Source organism: Ursus maritimus, unplaced genomic scaffold (assembly GCF_017311325.1).
Source record: "Ursus maritimus isolate PB19 unplaced genomic scaffold, ASM1731132v1 scaffold_5, whole genome shotgun sequence".
Lineage (NCBI taxonomy): Eukaryota > Metazoa > Chordata > Mammalia > Carnivora > Ursidae > Ursus > Ursus maritimus.
Window position 1 is genome coordinate 52,124,931 of NW_024426663.1, and position 21,557 is coordinate 52,146,487.

Here is a 21,557-nt window from a genome sequence, read left to right on the forward strand (position 1 = left end):
ATATATAACCTCTGTTAATAAATCTCCCTCTTCCCTATCTCAGGCATTTTCTCGGTCAAATCTACAGCCCCAGTTACTTTAAATAACTCACACTGAAAAGTGTGTCTTTCTGCCACTGCCAGTCTGGATAGTCTACCCAACTCATCTTCATAGAACAAGGACATCTGATTTAATTTTTGTACTGTGACAATTAACTACAGCTCATTTAAAAAGATTAATTGGCTGAGAAAGGGAGTCAATTTGTAAAGTAATAACAGAGTATTTATCGATGTAAATAACTTCGGGGTCCAGGTCCTGCTGTATGCCATCATAATATACAGAGCCACCTGAGCCACTTGTAAAACACACACCCCTCTAAACCAACTGCTACAGAGAACTCTATCTTGAACTGAGACAAGAAAACAGAGAGCCTGACCTCCGGTAACATGAAGTAGAGCTCCCTAATTCCTTAAATTGTTAATGAACCATCTCAGTCTCTAATCCCTATGCTATTCAAAATCGGAAGCCAACAAAACTTTTCGGATTAACACTGTAATGTATTCAATTTCAAAGGAATTCTTGTGCCAAACTATCATCAACATCTACCGTCTGGGCACAATTTTTTGAACTCTAAAACTCTGTTAAACTTAAGGCACTCCCAAAGGAACTGTATTGTAACCTAAGATGAATTTCCTTTTGAAGAAAGCATATAGGGCAAAATAGCTACAGTAAAGCCACATGTTCCTGGGACAGTAAATTATTTAAATGAGTTCCTGGAGCCATGGTTCACTTGTAATTCTTTCAACATTATAAGACGCTCTAGACAGGGTATTCTCAGCCTACTCCTACCTAACCACTTTTGTGTCCTAAGAATGTCACAAAAGAGTCAGCAGCAAAAACAGAGGCAAAAACAGACTTTACAAGAATGTTACCTCAATATACTGTAGCCAGTCATGTTCTTTATCTAAACCAAGCCTGGAATTTTTGACCCGTTTTAGATTTCCTGAGCTTGGTCAAATAATCATGTTACCTCTGCATAATTTAGGGTTTAGAAAGGAAGTGTAACAATTCTGAGAAATACAGAAGTCCAGAGAATAAAGAGGTCTTACATGCCAGTAACTATGAGATAGGCTGCCTGTCTCCTAGCAACCTGGAGATGTGCAATGTGATCACCCCACACCTAGCTAAGAGATAACAGAGCAAAGAAAGTCCAACTGCCTCAGAAACCCCCATTTTTTCTTTGGTGAGGGGAAAAAACAAACATTTCCAGGTGAAGTTTTTTCCCTCCATTAAACTTCACTTTAGAATCATGTACTAATACCATTTCCAGCTGAAAACAAAAATAAAGATGATAAAAAAAACACGCACTATGACTCTGGAGGCTCCACATGCTGGGATGATCCCCGGACCTCACAAGGCTTCCCAACACTGGCCTATTCTCTATATACTGGTTATACGTTTAGGCTCCACCAAGAAATGTTTTTAAAATAAAATACTACCAGGTGGGGGAAAAAGTAAAGAGGCAAGTATCTAGTGACCACCACCTGTGTGAATAACCCGCTAAACAACAGAATCCCTAAATATATATCTTTTTACACTTTGGGGACATCTATGGCCGTTAATTTGGCTCTGCTAGCCAAACAGATCAGGTACTCACTAACAAGGCGGGGGCAGGGGGCGGGGGTTGGAGGGAATGCACAGAACTACAGTGACTACAGTGGGACATATCTTTAAGGCTATAAAGTTGGTTACTTGGTTTCGAAATGTATTTTTAATGTTCCCTTTTCTGTCCCTGGGAATCTTTCCCACGCAGCCCTCTCCCCCACATCCCTGAGGCTCAGGGATCTTCAGGCTCTCTCCTGAGATTCTCTCAGAGAAGTACGGGGTTGGAAAGATGCCCAGTCTCTTCTATCAACAAGGTCAGTGGGAGCATGAGTCCAACCTGTTACAGAATCCTGGCTGTAGGGGACACTGTGAGAGGCAGGGCTGGAAAGTGGTGAGACCTGCTGCTCTCTCTCTGCTGTGCTATTAGATGTGGTGGGTGGGGGGAACCCTTTGTATCTATGACAGATAATAAATACCCGCTGGGGACTGATTCTTTTTTGTCATGTAACTTTTCTTGACAATTCTGATCAATTTCACTTATCTCTAAGTAAGATTTAAATGGCATTTTTTTTCAAAACAGTAATTACACAATTACCTATTTATGCCATATGAAGTACCGAGTTTAGTACAAAACTACCTAAAATTACCAAGGTCTCCATCCTTGAGATGGGAATAATCCAATCATCTGAAAATCCGGATGGCCTTTCTCTTTATCACACACCCACTGTTCCCTCGCCCTCACTTTCCCGACTACTCACATTCCACTCTATACTCTGAGTAGACCCTGTCACGGCTCCCTAGAAAAACCCTAAAACCCTCCCACGTTTCCACTTTGCATATCACAATCTGCTATGGTGCCTCTTGGCCTTGATCACTTTCTATTTTTTTTATTTACCTACACACAGATGTTAATAATGTTTTGTCCTCTAGATTTAGCCGGTGAAAGACAGCACATCTAAAATAAAGGATGTGCGGTGCCTGGGTGGCTCAGTCGTTAGGCGTCTGCCTTCGGCTTGGATCATGGTCCACGGGTCCAGGTTGGAGCCCCAAATCAGGCTCCCTGCTCAGCGGGGGGCCTGCTTCTCTCTCTCCCTCTGCCACTCCCCCTGTTCGTGCTGTTTTTAATCAAGAACAGAGCCAAGACCAGGATTAGGCCAAATTAAGGGCTAACATTTACAACTGCTGGATGGCAGTACCTACGGCTCTTTTTCTTTTTTTTTTAATGATGTTAGTCCCCATACAGTACATCATTAGTTTTTGATGTAGTGTTCCATGATTCATTGTTTGCATATAACACCCAGTGCTCCATGCAATATACGTGCCCTCCTTCATACCCTTCACTGGGCTAGCCTATCCTCCCACCCCCTCCCCTCTAAAATCCTCAGTTTGTTTCCCAGAGTCCGTAGTACCTAAGGCTCTTAAAAGTCATTCTTGGATTCTATTTACTAAGAATGGGAGAACAAAAATCCTACTAAACAACAAAGAGAAAAACAAAAAACCCATAAAGCCTTATACATGCCAAGAGGTACCAAAATATACCTCATAATTCATACAAACATAACAAACACGTGGAAAATAACGCTGAACTATCCAATAAATCCAAAAAGTTACAAGTATTCACACCATTCATTTTTTCTTGGTTGGGTCCTACTTAAGCAGCAAGAGATCTTTTAAGTTTTAATCCCTTCTTAAGTTATTAACAATAAGTCTCAAAAAATCCTAGATCAATGCCTAAACTCTAGCTTTAAATGTTATTTACCACTTATAATTTTAGAGTTAAATCCTAAATTTTACCTTACAATGCAATTTTTAAACCTCTCATTACCAACCCACTACTTCTGCATACTCTTTAAATCTTACCAAATGAGACAGTATAATTACCAGAAAGTAAACAAGCACATTTCCTTAGGTAAACAACTGAGTGTGCATTTTACTGTTATTCAGAAATAACTAAGTCTGTGAGGACTGTGTATTTTCTTTTTTTTTAAGTATTAAATTTTATTTATATGGGGCTTTATTATTTTTTTAAAGATTTTATTTACTTTATTTGAAAGAGAGAGAAAGCACAAGCAGGGGGAGTGACAGGCAGAGGGAGAGAGAGAAGCAGGCTCCCCGCTGAGCAGAGAGACCGATGCGGGGCTTGATCCCAGGACACTGGGATCATGACCTAAGCTGAAGGCTGACACTTAACTGACTGAGCCACCCAGGTGCCCCAAGGACTGTGTATTTTCTACTATATATAACCTGTAGATTTTTAATTGTATACTGACTATAAATTGTGTTATTCTAATATCACCAAATTCTTTACATTCAAGAACAATTCTCTATTATAATACTATCAATTAGAGGATGACATTTAAAATAAGGTAAATAATTCTGACAGAGAGAAACTCTTAACTTAAAAAAATCTAACTTAAAAATGGGTAAAGAGGGGTGCCTGGGTGGCACAGCGGTTAAGCGTCTGCCTTCGGCTCAGGGCGTGATCCCAGCGTTATGGGATCGAGCCCCACATCAGGCTCCTTCGCTGGGAGCCTGCTTCTTCCTCTCCCACTCCCCCTGCTTATGTTCCCTCTCTCGCTGGCTATCTCTATCCTGTCGAATAAATAAATAAAATCTTAAAAAAATAAAAATAAAAATGGGTAAAGAGGGGCCCCTGGGTGGCTCAGTCAGTTAAGCGTCTGCCTTCAGCACAGGTCATGATCTCAGGGTCCTGGGATCAAGCCCCGCATAGGTCTCCCTGCTCAGTGTGGAGTCCGCTTCTTCCTCTCCCTCTGTGCTCTCTTGCTCACTCTCTCTCAAATAAATAAATAAAATCTTAAAAATAAAATGGGCAAATAACTTTCATTTCTCTGAGAACATACGCAAATGGGCAATATACAAAAGATGCTCAACATCATTAGTCATCACAGAAATGCAAAATCAAACCAAGAGAGATCACTTCAAACCCACTAACACGGCCATAAGAAAATTAAAAAGGAAAGTAACAAGTGTTTCTGAGCATGCAGAGAAATTGGAACCCTCATACATTGCCAGCAGGAATGTAAAACTGTGCGACTGTGGAAAAGTTTGGCAGTTCCTCAAAGACAAGTTAAACAGAGAGTTATAAAAAGATCCAGCAATGCCACTCCTAAGTATATACTCGAGAGAAGTGAAAACATAGTTTCACAGAAAAACTTACATGTAAATGTTCATGGCAGCATTACTTATAATAGTCAAAATGTTCATCAACTGATTCTCGGATAAACAAAATATGGTATATCCATACAAAAGGATGGCTAAGAATAATCCATCCTATCAAAAGAAAAAAAGGAATGAAGTACTGATACACGCTACATTGCAGAGGAAGCTTGAAAACAATATGCTAAGTGAAAGAAACCAGTCACAAAAGACCATATATTTTATGATTTATATGATTCCATATAAAATAACCAGAAACAGCAAATCCAAGAGAGACAGAAAGACTGGTAGTTGCCAGGTGCTGGGGAAGGGAAGAGGAAAGAGTAACTGACTGCTAAAGGATCCAGGTTTCTTTTGGGGGTGATAAAAATGTTCTGCGGTTATACAGTGGTAAGGTTCCAAACCTTGTGAATATAGTAAAAATTACTAAATTGTATACTTTAAAAGGGTGAATTTTATGGTATTTGAATTACATCTCAAAAAAAAAGTGTTTTCTAATTTTGAAAACAAAAACCTATATAATGTGAATTTTAGTTAAAACAAAACTGAAGAGGGGCGCTTGGGTGGCTCAGTCAGTTAGGCATGGGACTCCTGATCTCATCTCCAGTCTTGATCTCAGGGTCGTGAGTTCAAGCCCTGTGTTGGGCTCCATGGTGGACGTGGAGCCTACTTCAAAAAACAAAAAACAAACAAAAAAAAAATCAAAAAACCAAACTGAAGAGCACTCTGTGCACCCGCTCCTCGGCTCTTGTGTCAGTGTATCCTTCCACCCATGCCACCACCACTGCCGCCGCTACCACCATGAGGGAGATCGTGCACCTGCAGGCCAGCCAGTGCAGCAACCAGATCATCACCAAGTTCTGGGGGGTCATCAGACTAGCAGGGCATCGACACTAAAGGCACTCACCATAGCGACAGCGACCTGCAGCTGGAGTGCACCAACGTGTACTACAACCAGGCCAAGGGTGGCAAGTACGGTCCTTGGACTGTGCTCGTGAGCCTGGAGCTGGGCACCAGGGACTGTGTGTGCTCGGGACCCTTTGGGCAAATCTTCAGGCCAGACAACTTCGTCTTATATGTCAAAGTGGTGCTGGGAACACCTGGGCCAAGGGGCACTACACGGAAGGTACAGGGCTGGTTGATTTGGTACTGGATATTTTGAGGAAGGAAGCTGAAAGCTGTGACTGCCTGCAGGGCTTCCAGCGGACCCACTCCCTGGGTGGGGGGCCTGGGTCTGGGATGGGTACCCTCCTCATCAGCCAGATCCAAGAGAAGTACTGAGACGGGATCATGATTCAGTGTGATGCCCTTGCCCAAGGTGTTAGACACAGTGGTAGAACCCTACAATGTCACCCGCCCAGTCCACCAGCTGGTAAAAAACACAGAGGAAACCTACAGTATTGATAACAAGGCCCTCTATGACATCTGCTTCAGAACCTAAAACTGATCACACCCGCCTATGGGGACCTCAATCACCTGGTGTCAGCCATCACGAATAGGGTCACCACCTGCCTGGGCTTTCCTGGCCAGCTCAGTGCTGACCTGAACAAGCTAGCTATCAACACGGTCCCCTTCCCCCACCCGCACTTCTTCATGCCCAGCTTCGCTCCACTGACCAGTGGAGGCAGCCACAGTACCAGGCCCTGATGGTGTCAGACCTCACCCAGCAGATACTTGATGCCAAGAATAGGATGGCTGCCTGTGACCCCTGCCACAGCCACTTCATGACTGTGGTCCCAGGGTTCCGGGGCTCCATGTCCATGAAGGAGGTGGATGAACAGATGCTTAACATCCAAAACAAGAGCAGCAGCTACTTTCTGGAGTGGAACCCCAACAACATGAAAACAGGTGTGATATCCCACTCCGGGAGCTAAAAATGTCTGCCACCTTCATCGGCAATAGCACAGCCACTCAGGAATTGTTCAAGCGAATCTCAGAGCAGTTCACAGCCAGGTTCTGGCGCAAGCCATTCCTGCACTGGTACACGGGTGAGGGCATGGACGAGATGGACTTCACCAAGGCCAAGAGCAACACCAATGACCTGGTGTCCAACTACCAGCAGTACCAGAACACCACAGCCAAGGAGGAGGGCGAGTCTGAGGAGGAGGCAGAGGAAAAGTTGGCCTAGAGCTGCTCGCCAGTAAAGCATGGAAGCTCTTTGAACTCTTTACTCCCTCACATCCTGTTCTCTGATAGCCATGTCTCTGTGTGCACCTGCTCTTATTGCTGTTGTGACATCACACACGGTACAAGACACCACCTTTAAAGCATTTTTATAGTGGGGGGGGGACCCTGAAAATTAACTGCTCCAAATCATCATTCTCTTGCTAAATCAATGTCTATGCCCCTTAATGGGAGAGAATGGTCCTGATCCCATCAGTGTCCTCAGGGCTTAACATGGAACCCATACCTGCAAATGGACAAAAATAAAGAAAAGTAACACCAAACTGCAGACTAATTGTAGTAAAAAAAAAAAAAAAATTCCTTAATATTCTCCCCTCCTGACGAGAAAAATATTAGGATCAAGAAATCAAAATAGTTTGGCAAACAACCTGTTTTAAGAGCTGAAGATGAGCAGCATTAATTTAAAATTTTCTACTTCAAGAGCTTCCCTAAAGATAATTTTAAAAATAAACCACCAGAATTAGACTATCCTCAACAATATGTCTCCTGTCAAAGAAAAAATTAAATGCAAATCCTCTTAATACCAAAATAAAAACACGATTAAAGGTCAAAATTCACCAAAGCCAAAGAAAGAATAATGCCTTAAAAAGTCAACGCAGTAACAGATGAAAACTCTAAGACCACAGTAAATCCCCTTAGAAAGGCCATCAGTTTATAAAGCTTTTAAAAGATTTTTGTGGTTATCACTGTTAACATACATAAATACAACTGATGAATAAAATTTGGTTTGGAATGAGAGAAAATACTTGCAGTAGTTATCTTAGTCCTTAGAAATGAGAGCAAATGTTATCAACTATGATTACCAACTTGTTGTGTTTTCTTATTTCTTCACTTGAGATCCAAGTAACAAGGAATATCATCCAGGGAGAAAAGAGGAAAGCAAGATAGTAGCCACTCATCTCCAACTTCAATTTTCCTAAGAAGCCAAGGTGCTAGGAGAAATCACTCCTCCTCCGCAAACTAAATAAGCCAACCATGGCTATGATAGCGCCACTCTAAGATTTTTGGGTGGGACCAGAAAATTGTCATCAACCTGCCAACCCCCGGGATCCATGCCTTATGTTCAAGTATTTCCACCACTGATAGCTTCACCAAGACAGCATCAAGTAAATGATGATGAGTGTTTCCTGGCACAGCACTTCAGCAAAATCTGTGGCCAAGAGCCTTCAGAGTTAATGATGAGCCCCATGATTTTATAAAGACTGGGAAAATAAGAGGGGCAACCATGCAACATTTTCAAACAGGCTTCTCTGCCTCTGAACACAGCTTTTGAGAAGTAGCAAACAAACTATTTACTAACCAATCCATGTCCTCAGTAACATTCTGAGTCCTACCTCTTCTCCAATTCATTATTCTGTAAGAAAACTCAGGCTTCAGAGCTCTAGGGCCTACATGGAGAAGTAATTAAAAGTCCTAGCAAAGACAAGTTGAAATGGAAGAGTAAGCACTTGGCTTTTTCCCCTTGCTTTTAACAGGATGGTAGAAACCACTCATCTTTTGTTGAGAATAAACAACATAAAAATAGTAGCTAGACAGACTCACTTTTAAATAATTTATATATATAAAATCTAGTCCATAATTTAAATGCAAGGGTGATAAATACTGTTTGTGCTTTTTAAAAAAAAAAAAAAAAACCCTGTACGTTGCATTCATCTAAGATATGTTAAAGCTATAAAATACCAACATGGGAGCAAAAATGACCTCTTAATTATTCACCATTTAAAATGCTATAGTAAGCAATGCTTTCTGGGAAAAAAAAAAAAGAAAAAAAGGAAGTTGTCCCAACAGAACATGGGCTACAACTGGTATCATCTATTCGAGGGTTCTTTTAGACTTCAAGAACAAGTCAAATTTCTGGACTTGGCATAGAGAACACTTCTAGCCTCTATTAAGATATTACAAACACACATATACATTAATACATACACACATGTGTGTATACAAAGATGTATCTATTAAGATACACACATTAAGGATAGGTGTAACAGGGGTGCCTGGGTGGCTCAGTTGGTTAAGTGACTGCCTTCAGCTCAGGTCATGATCCTAGAGTCTCAGGATCGAGTACCACGTCAGGCTCCCAGTTCAGCAGGGAGTCTGCTTCTCTCTCTGACCCTTTCCCTTCTCATGCTCTCTCTCTCAAAGAAGTAAATAAAATTAAAAAAAAAAAAAGAATAGGTAAAAAAAAAAAAAAAAAAAAAAAAAAAAAAAAAGGATAGGTATAATAAACACACATACATACATCTCCCCAAATCCTAACTTGTAAAACAATTATATAATGTAATACTAAAATTACAAAAGAACCTAACCCTTTTAAGTCAGTCCAATACAAAGTTATTAAAACTACACACTTATCAGGGCGCCTGGGTGGCTCAGTCGGTTAAGTGACCAATTCTTGGTTCTTGGCGTCATGGGATTAAGCCCTGCATGGGGCTTCACACTCAGCGTGGAGTCTGCTTGAGATTCTCTTTCACTGCTTATGTTCTCATGCTCTTCCATTCTCTCTCTCCAAAAAGAAAAAAAACCCTACATGCCTAATATATTTAAATTAGTTTGATTTGTACAACTTTTCTGCAAAACAGCTAGACCACACAAAGAGTACTTAAACTGTAAACACAATTGGGACACCTGGCTGGCTCAGTTCCTAAGAGTATAAGACTCTTGATCTCAGGGTTGTGAGTTTGAGCCACACACTAGGTGTAGAGATTACTTAAATAAACTTTTAAAAAACAAAAAATAAAATGTAAACACTATTAATGTAGATATATAACCTAGAGGAGTATAATCAAATGTAAACGGATTATGATTCAAGCTTTCCATTCTCTCCACTGCCTTTTCTTCTGCCCACAACAACTTTTCTTATGGATAGTCAGAAATTTGAATATTTCATTCAATAAAATTTTACCAGGCACTAACACATGCCAGGATGGCATTAATTTTTGATTATTTTTTCCCTTAATGCTCCTGAAAGAACATTTCCTTTTTTTCCATTTACTTTTCCATTTTTTCCATTTACTAAGAAGATTGGTTGTTAGTAGAAGCCATAATATACTATTTAGGCTGATAATTCTGGATGTGAAAAAGGTAATTTGGTATTTGTTAAATGATGTTTTATGTATAATTATTAAGAGCAAGATCTGTCAACAAGGACAAAATAACAGTTTCATTAAATCTGTTGATAGAAGCACTATTCCTATATACCATTATACTAAAATACCAAAGGAAGTCGTTTCTTAGGTACAGTAACTGGTTTCTTCCTGGCTTTACTTGTTTTGTTATGTCAATATTCTCTACGCTGTGATAACCTTCCTGTTTGGGTCATCACAGGAGATGACATATTTTTACCAGCAATATCCTAAAGAAGTAGTAGTCTACTTGAAGAACAGCAGTAAGATGGGTACCAATTTCTTCCTTCATGATTGGCTGTTTTGTGTCCAAGGACATGAAGATGTCCACCCACATATGCTTTTCATATTAAGAACTTTTATTCATTCAAAAGACACCATTAAGAGAATGAACACAACCCGGAGTGGGAGAAGATTTATTTTTCATACAGAAGACTCATAACCAGCATATACAAAGAACTTCTAAAAAATCAGTCAGGAAAAAGGAAAAAAAAAAAAAAAGAAAAGGAAACCACCCAACTGAAAAACGGGCAAAAGACTTGAATAGACATTTCACAAAATAAGTTATCCAAACGGCCAATACACTTACTAAAAAGTGCTCCATTTCATTAACAGAGATACAAACTAAAACCACAGATGATATTTTAAAAGCAGAAAATACCAAATGTTGATGAAAGTATACAATGACGAGAACTCTCAAACTGGGTTTGTAAATTTGTACAACCACTTTAGAAAACGGGTCGGCACTTATCTATTAAAGATGAATTTATACATACTCTATGACCGGCAATTCCATTCTAGTTACATATTCAACAGAAACACATATGTTCACCAAAAGACACACCTGGATGTTTAAAGCAACACTATTTATAAAATTGGAAACTACCTAATTGCCTATCAACAGCTGCAGAATGAATAACAAAACTGTGGTATCTCCATACAATGGAATACTACAAAGCAATGTGAATAAAATGATACAACATACAATGCATGGGTGAAGCTCATAAAAATAACGTTGAGCAGAAGCAGCCAGGATAAAAGAGCACTGACTGTATGATTATATTTATACAAAGATCAAAGCCAGGCAAACCTCATATGCCAGTGAGTGGTTACCCTGGGGAGGGGGTAACTGGAAGGGCAACATAAGAGAGCTTTTCTTTCTTTTCTTTTCTTTTTTTTTTTTTTAAGATTTTATTTATTTATGTGACAGAGAGACAGCCAGCGAGAGAGGGAACACAGCAGAGGAGAGGGAGAGGAAGAGAGCCTGCTTCAGCCGAGGAGCCCGATGTGGGACTCGATCCCGGAACGCCAGGATCACGCCCTGAGCCGAAGGCAGACCCCCAATGACTGCGCCACCCAGGCGCCCCCGAAGAGAGCTTTTCTGAGTGCTGGTAATGTTGTTTCTTGATCTGGGTACTAGTCAGAGAAGTGCATGTTCAACTTCTGAATTCACTAAGCTGTGCATGTATGATTCGTGTATGGTTCTGTATGTAAACAATACTTCACTAGCAATTCAGGAAGGGGAGAAAAGGAGACTGGATGAGTATCCATGATGCAGACAGGGACCTTTGCACGGTTCACCGCTGTACTCACCTCAGCACCGAACAGTGAGTGGCACATCAGGGGTACCTTATTAGCACACGCCACTAAAGCAGGCATGGAGGTGTAGCTTCAACAGAAATCTACCTAAAGAAATGGTGGCTAATGCCATCTTAACCTACCGTTCACATTTATCTCAAGTATTCACATTACTTTACAAATCACCAAATAAATGTACAGGCAAGGCATGCAGCCACATGCAGATGAATGCCAAATCTATGGAACGGACAGGGATGACAGGACCATGAGGGAGCATCAGCAGCAGGTGGCATCCCTATGACTACTTAGGACCAGGAGCACATAAACATGAAGAAAACTGATGAGAAGCCAGGCTTTACAAAGCAATGAAGACAAAGCTTACTCTTTCTTACTGACTCATCTAAAAGCAAGGAGGTGTGAGAAACAAAAAACTTTCAAAAGATTGCTGTGACCCGGATTATAAAATTATCATATGATTTCTCTCATTATGGAACATAAGAACTAGGAAGATCGGTAGGGGAAGAAAGGGATAAAGAAAGGGGGGTAATCAGAAGAGGGAATGAAGCATGATAGACTATGGACTATGAGAAACAAACTGAGGGCCTCAGAGGGGAGGGGGTGGGGGAATGGGATAGGCTGGTGATGGGTAGTAAGGAGGGCACATATTGCATGGTGCACTGGGTGTTATACGCAACTAATGAATCATCGAACTTTACATCGGAAACCAGGGATGTACTGTATGGTGACTAACATAATATAATAAAAAAATATTTTAAAAAAATTAATTAATTAAAAAGTTAAAAAAAAAAAACAACCAAATGGTATATACAGAAATGGAATATTCTACATTAAAAACACAGCAAAGTCAATGTCCAGACACCAAAAGTGACAGATATGCCAAAAGCCAGAGACTAGTGCTCACTGCAGCCTGTTTGGCTCTGCCAGCCCTGTGAGCATCCAGAGCTCTCAGGCTGAGAACTTCCAAAAGCTATAACTGCTTATTACTTCATTATTATTATGCCCGCAGTAGAGCATACTAGGGTAGAGATTACGGATGGGAAAAGGTATTCAAGAGTCTGCCTTAACCTAGGTTTGATCATGAGATTCTTCTCCTCCAAGAGCAATGAGAGCGAAGAGAGAGGTGCATTCAGCATTTCTTTATCTTTTTCTCCATCCCAAAAATCACAGAATGTTCAAGTGTTTAACTGCTAGATTCACTTAAAACCACTCAACGAACAAGCCAGTGCCATGACTGGTGTGGGGTAAAGAACTCAACAGTAAAGGTGACTGGTGTTTTCAACCTAAATCTGTAGTTTATCAAAGAAAAGACAATCAAAAGAATTAAGTGCAATTTTAATACTCCACTTAAAGATTAAACACACACATTTACTTCTTATCCCTTCCAAAACCATCTTAAATGTAAATGTCAGTAAAGTTTTAATTTTAAGGCAAAAAACTACGGAGCCAAGCACCTGGAGAGGAAGCAGCAGTAAAATCCTGAAAGCCAGAAGCAGGATGACAGGCGGCAACTACCACAGCAGACCCAAGAAAACCGAAGCCTGAACTAGAAAGCAGAAAAGCAACCTGTCTTGCACTATAGCCTCAAAAGGCTCAAGGGGTGGCAGCAGATACTGGGGGAAGTAGGAATGACAATGAGATTTAAAAACAGGAAGGTTGTAGATGCACCCAGAAACACACAGCTCTCGAGATCCCCATTAGAAGACTAGAGATTTATTCTCTGGAGTTTGTAAAACAAGAGTCCTGGGCTGGAGACACCGAGTTTAGGAGAAAGGGTAGCATATCAGAAAAGAGTGATTAAGTGAGAGGTTTATATACTAAATGTTGAGATCTTCCAGCCTTCTGCCTCCCATTCAGCTCCCTTCTTACTAGCAGCCAGGTCTATTCCCTGGAGCAACCCAAGAGAACAGACCTAAAGACACTGTCACTCAAAGCAACAGCCTAGTCAGGTTCAACAAGAAATTCCACCAAGCATACTGAGCTTCCAAACTGCCTTACTAATTGTGCACTCTGAACCAAGCAGCTGAAGATCACCACAAACCTAATGAAAGCTTCTAACGGTCATAAAAGACCAAAACAAAGAGAATACATGCAATGTGGAGGAAACAAGTAGGCAGGAAGATGAAAACCTGAAGAAAGGAAAAAGTTTTCAATAATCTCAGAGAAGAGAAAAAAATCAGAACCATAAAACAAGGATGGTGTGGTATAAAGAAAAAAAGGGGGGGTTTAGAGAGTTTCTGAAAAGTAAAACTAACAGATTAAAAATTTATCAAAGAGTCAGAATCTAAAACTGAGAAATCTCGGGGTGCCTGACTGGCTCAGTCGGAAGAGCACACAACTCTTTAACTCGGGGTCATAAGTGTGAGCCCCCTGTTAGGCAGAGATTACTTAAATACCTAAAACTTTTTTAAAAAGATTTAAAATGGAGAAATCTCATAGAGAGTAGAAAAAAAAGACAAAGATGAAAAATATGAGACGAGGCTAAAAAATGTTTTAAAGAATCAGTACAAGAGGTTCTAGATTCAGAGAGAGGAGGGGAAAAAAAAAAAAACCAAAGCAGAGAAATATCAAACAAAAACTTTTTATTTTCTTTTCTAATTTTTATTTAAATTCTAATTAGTTAATATATAGTGCAATGCTGGTTTCAGGAGTAGAAATCAGTGATTCATCACTTACATATAACACCCAGTGCTTCTCACAACAAGTACCCTCCTTAATGCCCATCCGCCATCCACCTCCCTCCACCACCCCTCAGTTTGTTCTCTATCCTTAAGAATCTCTTATGGTTTCTCTTTCTTCCCCCCAACATATGTTCATGTTTTGTTTCTTAAATTCCACATATGAGTGAAATCATACGGCATTTGTCTTCCTCTGATTTACTTCACTTAGCATGATACACTCTAGCTGCATCCACGTCTTTGCAAATGGCAAGATTCCATTCTTTTTGATGGCTAATATTGCATTGTGTATATATACCACATCTTCTCTATCCATTCATTAGTCAACGGACATCTGGGCTCTTTCCATAGTTTGGACACAAAAACTTTTTAAAAATTTACCAGAACTGACAGACATGGGCTTCCAGACCGAAAGGGCCCTCTGAAGGCCTGGCACAATGGATGAAAGTAGATCTCAAGGTACAACACAGTGAAATTTAGGAATACTAGAGACAAAAAAGAAGCTCCTAAGAGCTTCCGAGAATAAGAGACAGAGAGCTAGAGAAGTAGGCCTCATCTTCAGAATCAGACATCAAAACTGGCTTTAAGTTTCCTAAGACCAACACAGTGGAATTAAGAAGGCAATGGAGTAAACGCCTTCAAAATCCTAAAGGAAAATGTTTCTGGACCAAAACTCTAAGTGAGAAGATAACATAAAACAGTCTTCAATGTACAAAGTCTCAAAAAAAGGGGGCGGGGGGCTTAACTTCCCATGCATTCTTCCTCAGAAAGATACTGAAGGCTGTGTTCTAAGAAAATGAGGCAATAAACCAAGAGAAAAAACTGAATCCAGCAAAGGGGCTTCAATTAAAAACCTTGGGAAAGGAAACGCCCAGGATGATAACTAAACAGCAGACCTTGGGAACAATCTTCTAGAATGGGTCAAAAGGGAAGGAAAGATCCCTTCCCACCCTCAATGATATCAATAAAATACCTTATGTATCTGAACATATCAAAAAAACCATGAGGCTGTATTACTTAAGAGCCTGAGGATGAATTAGTGCTATTAGCAATTTATGATATGTATATAGAAATTAAGACAAAAAATAATTACTTTTGAAAATGTATTTTAATTCCAGTACGGTTAGCATACAGTGTAATATTAGTTTCAGGTACACAATATAGTGATTCAACACCTCCATACATGACCCCGGGCTCATCACAAGTGCACTCCTTAATCCCCATCACCTATTTTACCCATCTTCCCACCCCCTAAAATAATTAATATCTTCAGGGAAAATAAAGTACTATTCAAGCAAGGACAGGAAACCACAGTATACCAAATATCTCAGCTGTGAATAGTATTTATTACTTTCAATTACTGTAAATGCTGAATATTGATCTAACCACATAATGGATACAACTATATCAGAAAAGTGAAGAGACAGGAAGTAGGAGCTGTGGGAGGGAGGTAAAAGACAAATCCTTACACCCCACAGTGGTTAAGTCAATTTTTTTTTCAACAGTAAAAACTGAAAAATCAAGAAGTAGCACACAAAAAATGTTCTTTAGCTACAAGAAAAACAAAACAGCAAAAGTAACAGCTAAAGGAAAAAAAAGAAACAGCTGAAAGAGCTAAGAAGCAGGCAAGTAAACAGGAGACTACTGTTTTTAGTATTAAGCCTATAAGATTTATTTGACTCTAACCTACATGCATGTATAACTTTGATATAAAACAAATTAAAAGTTAAAAAAAGATAAAACATGATTACAAAAGGTGTCACAAAAGAGGAATCTCACTGTGCTCAGGGGAAACTAACCTAATGTGGGAGGAGTACTCAAAATCCCCCTAGGACAGACTATCTAACCTAAGATGAGGGCTAGGAGGGAGAAAGCATTCCAGGGAGAGGACAGAGAGGAGGCCTCCAAACCAGAGAGGGTGATGAACTCTAGGCCCTGCCCCTGAAACATATCTCCCATTAGAAACAACAAGTCATGAGGGTCAACCCTTCCCCCAAATCCCCTCTCCCTCACTACATCTTGCTTATCCTTCAAGGCCAAGCTAAGTTTCATCTTCTCAGAAACTTCCTACCTGGAACCAGGTGAGCTCTTTCATCTTAAAATGATGTCTTTTGTCTACAATCTCATTCTCTGAATTAATATAATTAATATTATATCAAGACCATAATACATTCTCTTGAACCACTCAATAGGCAAAAACATAGAGAAGAAAATAAAAACCACCAATCCGATCTTTCAGATATCCTTCTAGCCTTCTGAGCAAATACAAATAATTGAATAACCTTTTCACTAACTGCATGGTAGAATTTTCCTTCATTAAACAACCGTTTGTAGTATCACTGCAGTATCTGAAAGTCAGTCTTTATTTTTTAAAGGGGAAAAAAAAGTTCCTTTCTCAGAAATAACTACAGCATTAACCAGGGACAATTAAATAATAAAGCAATCATCTGCTAAGAGAAATACAAATCAGTGTTAGAAGGTATGCCCCAGTAATTGTTAAGATCCTTTTAAACACAATTACAGATTCTCACGTTAATATTTCACTGAAATGGGAAGTTCAACTTAAAATGGCATCTGGATTACATTAAACCTGATACATGAAAATATATTTTAACCTTCTAAATAATAGCAGATGCTAATATAATAAGCCAATGATTACCTCATGCCCCCCATAAACTTTCTCCCCTTCTACTCAGCTGGTCATTTTGGCCACAGCTGAAAGGTGGCAAGATGACTGTGAAACTCACAAGACTGGATAACTCTGATCACCTCACTTAGCCACCTAAAATGAAATTGGGCCAACATGTCTAAGAAAATTAATGCTGCCTACCTTCACATACATGACTGAGTAGAACTGATTTTAAGCACAGTTTAAAATACATCTGAAAACGCCAATTCAGCTACACAAGGACAAAGCGTTGAAAACAATCTAGGATCAACCATCAATCATGTACAAGATCCTCAATGCAGATTACTCTCAAATCATACCTCTTATTCTGTTTCAAGAGTTACATGAGAATTTCAAAACTTGCGAAAATTCAACTGCTAAAAGCAGTGAATAAGAATACTAGAGCTCAGGGGCGCCTAGATGGCGCAGTCGTTAAGCGTCTGCCTTCAGCTCAGGGCATGATCCCGGCGTTATGGGATCGGGCCCCACATCAGGCTCCTCTGCTAGGAGCCTGCTTCTTCCTCTCCCACTTCCCCTGCTTGTGTTCCCTCTCTCGCTGGCTAGACTCACTATCTCTGTCAAATAAATAAATAAAATCTTAAAAAAAAAAAAAAAGAAAGAATACTAGAGCTCAAAGAGCTAGCTTCTTAAAAAATAAAAGCTACAGCACTTTTAAAATTACTATTTTCTCACTTTTACAAGGACTTTAATAAAACATCTAATCAGGCGCGCCCGACTGGCTCAGTTGGTGGAGCTTTGACTCTAGATCTTGGGGTTGTGAGTTCCAGCCCCACACAGGGTGTAAAGGTTACTTAAAAATAAAATCTTTAAGAAAAACAAACAAAAAAAACCATCTAACCAGTAATAGTCCAGTTTCTATCATGAAGTAATAAAATTATGTGACAGCGAGTGATGATTTTATTATGAACCTAAAATTGCTCTAAAAAAATAAAGTTTATTGGGGTGCCTGGGTGGCTCAATCAGTTATGCGTCCCACTCTTGATTTTGAATCGGGTCATAATCTCAGGGTCATGGGATTGAGCCCCACATCAGGCTCCATGCTCGGCGTGGATCCTGTTTGGGATTCTCTCTTCCTCTGCACCCACCCCCATAAAGTGTATTTGAAAAAGCTGTAATTGTTGATTACTTTTCCTGATCTGTAAAAGCATTATTAATTTTTTGCTCTGATATACAATATTTGAAGCTGACAAGAAGGGCAAGACTTAAACCTAGTACTGAAAAATTACGATATGGCATTCTGTACTCAGTGACCCATTTTTTTAAAATATTAAGACGACATTTTCTATATTTTTAAGCAATGAATAATCTCTTTTATCTTTTAGCATAAACTCAACATCTATATTTACTGATATCACTTTTAAAAATAATTCTTCATCACAAAAGAAGTTTGCTAAATCATCAAGAGAATGCCATCTCTTCTGGATCAAAGCCACCAGCTTCTACATACAAAAACAATCAACTATAAAGCTGGAAGGAATCAAAGTGATGTGTAGTCCAACTACTTCATTTTACAAAAGAGAAAATAAAGAGGCTAAAATTCTGACCCACAGTCACATAACCTCTTACTTCATGACAGAAGCTGGACTATTACTGATTAGATGTTTTAATAAAGTCCTTTTACGTTCTCCTGAATCAGTCTCAACTTAGTGTCCGAAGTGAAACTTCGAGATACTGAAGTCTACATTACAAGCTTCAAAAACTGCTTACTGGGACACCTTGCTGCCTCAGTTTGTAGAGCATGCAACTCTTGATCTCAGGGTCATGAGTTAGAGCCCCATGCTGGGCACAGAGATTACTGTAAAACAAAACAAAACAAAACCCTCCTTATTAACACAAAGTTATATGAAAAGTGTGGATGCTACAAAATCCTAAAACAAAAGCTTTTACTAAGAACACCATATTCCTGATTCCCTAGTCCATGAAATTTCATCTAAATTTCACAAGGACGAAATAAGTTAAAAAATAATTTAATTACAAAGTAAATCGCAAAATAAGTACAGAATTCTACAGAGAAAGGATTGTGAGGTTAAAGGGACTTGGGTTTTACCTATAGTTCTTGCAATTTTTATAGCACTGTTTTCCATTGTTAATCAGACCTTAATGAGGTGAATATGAGCAATAAATATATGGATTTTATTTTATACTATTCTTATAACTTGTAAGTTGAACCTATTTCTAAGTAAGTTTGTTAAAAGAATATCTTAAAAAGCAAAACATGATTATTAACAGTAACTTTGGAAAAAAAGAGAAATCACTCTTACCATCTTTCTTAACAATCTAACTATTATAAATGTATCGAACAACCCCACTAAAGAAGGTGAGGGGAAAGGTGCTGACCTCAGTACCTAAGCAACTTTGGAAACAAGTACAGTCTGTAAGACTAAAAGCAAAAGAAACTGCATAAATGCCCTGTCCTCTAGTTGATAAAAGTGTTTCCCACAGAGGGGTAGGTTAACAATTCTGACACCACTATACACATATGCTAGAATTAAAGAATTAAGTAAATGGATGGTGGGTGGTGGGAGCAAGGTTTCTCTCTGCTGAAGTGGGAGTTTCCAGACAGGCCAGGGCAGCAGGCTAGAGCAATCCACGCAGTAATGGGTTAGAGTTGGTTAGTTTAATATACATACAGGTGATTACATATAGAAATTCTTATAGTTATGTATTGACACATGTACTTCTTTACTCCGGTAACTTAGAAGGCCTAGAAGCAATAACACTCTAGTAGCAATGTGCACAGATCTTGGTTTCTAGTATCACCGTCCAATAAAAAGAGCCAGGCTCCTTGGAGAAATAGCAGATTCCAGGATGGCGCAGGAAATATACACGATGAGCCTCGTGCCAAAAAGGAAGTGCTTCAAAACCAAAATTATAGAATCATGTCAGAGGGACATAAGTGCCAACTGAAAGAGTTCCAATCGCCAAAACTGCAAAAATCTGAGCCACAAAATAAATTAGTATTGGATTATAATCCAAAGAATAAAATAAATGAGTCCATCCTGATATCACTGAATAAATAAATTAATAGGAAGAGACAACTAGCCCATGCAGAAAAATTCTGAGTTATTTATGTAGATACTTTGCCCTCCACAAGGTGGAGCATAACTCTTCAGTCCTTAAGTGTATATTGTACATAGATAGTAGACTTCCTTCCAAAGAGCATAGTATGAAAAGGGGGGGGGGGGGGTAATTGTATAGTAAAGAAACCTCACAAATACTACACTATTTTGACCAGGTGATCAAGGTCAACATCAACAGTGTTAAGTCACATTGGTTTTATGCATTCTTGGTATGATGTGAGGGAAATGGCACTTTACCTCTGTGGTCTTCCTCACTGAAACCCACAACCCCAGTTTGATCATGAAAAAATATTCAAGACAAATCCAATCGACTATATGAGCAGTTGGATGTTAGGTAAGCCCACTGTAATCGGTTCACAATATATGTAAATCAAACCATGACACTGTAAGCCTTAAACTCATTCAGTGATGTATGTCAATTATTTCTCAATAGAACTGCAAACAAACAAAACAAAACAAAAACTCTTTTGAGGGACGGTCTATAAACACCTGACCAAAACTCCTCAAAACTGTCAAGGTCATCAGGAACAAGGAAAATGTAAGAAACTGTCACAGCCAAGAGTTACCCTAAGGTAACATGACAACCAAATGTAAGGTGGTAACCTGTATGGGACTGTGGAACACAAAAAAAGACATTAGATTAAAAAACAAAAATCTGAATAAAGTATGGAGTTTAGTTAATAATAATGTATCAGTACTGGTTCATTAATGTTATAAATGTATACTGCTAATGTTAGATGTTAATAGGGAAAACTGAATCTGGGGTACATGAAAGCTACTATCAATGTTTCTGAAAATTTTTAAATGTTACAAAAATTGAAATATTTTTTTAAGAACTTGTTTTAAAGGCAAACAGAAAAAAATTATTAAAGCCCGAAGAACACACACGAATTTGAGTACTTAACACCTCTGAGAAGAGACTGGAAGGAAAGGGAAATCAAGCTTTCCTTTAAAAGTGTACTGTTTGACTCGAGTATATGAAGAGTAGCTGCATACTAATGCCTAACAAGAAATGTTTAATTTCATATGCCACATTTAAGCACTGAATAATAAATAAAATCAAACTGTTATTAAACAGAAGTCACTCCCTGAACCCGTGTATTTCTAATCATAAACCATCCAATTTCCAGAAAAACCTCCAAACACATTCAAGCATCTAATTAACTAGTAACTGATATTAGTGCAATATGTGGATTTTCAATTGCTAAGGGGGATAAGAAACATACATGTGGGGGCGCCTGGGTGGCTCAGTCGTTAAGCGTCTGCCTTCAGCTCAGGGCGTGATCCCAGCGTTCTGGGATCGAGCCCCACATCAGGCTCTTCTGCTGGGAGCCTGCTTCTTCTTCTCCCACTCCCCCTGCTTGTGTTCCCTCTCTCACTGGCTGTCTCTCTCTCTCTGTCAAATAACTAAATAAAATCTTTAAAAAAAAAAAAAAAAAAAAAAAAA

The 21,557-nt window shown here is 39.2% G+C and overlaps 1 protein-coding gene and 1 pseudogene across 1 annotated transcript in view; one reads left to right on the top strand and one right to left on the bottom strand.

Moving 5' to 3' along the window:
- The window catches only part of NDFIP1 (Nedd4 family interacting protein 1), a 51,166-nt gene that overhangs the window by 23,355 nt on the left and 6,254 nt on the right, over positions 1–21,557 (bottom strand). The window lies entirely within an intron of this gene.
- On the top strand, positions 5,370–7,226 carry LOC103663713 (annotated as a pseudogene).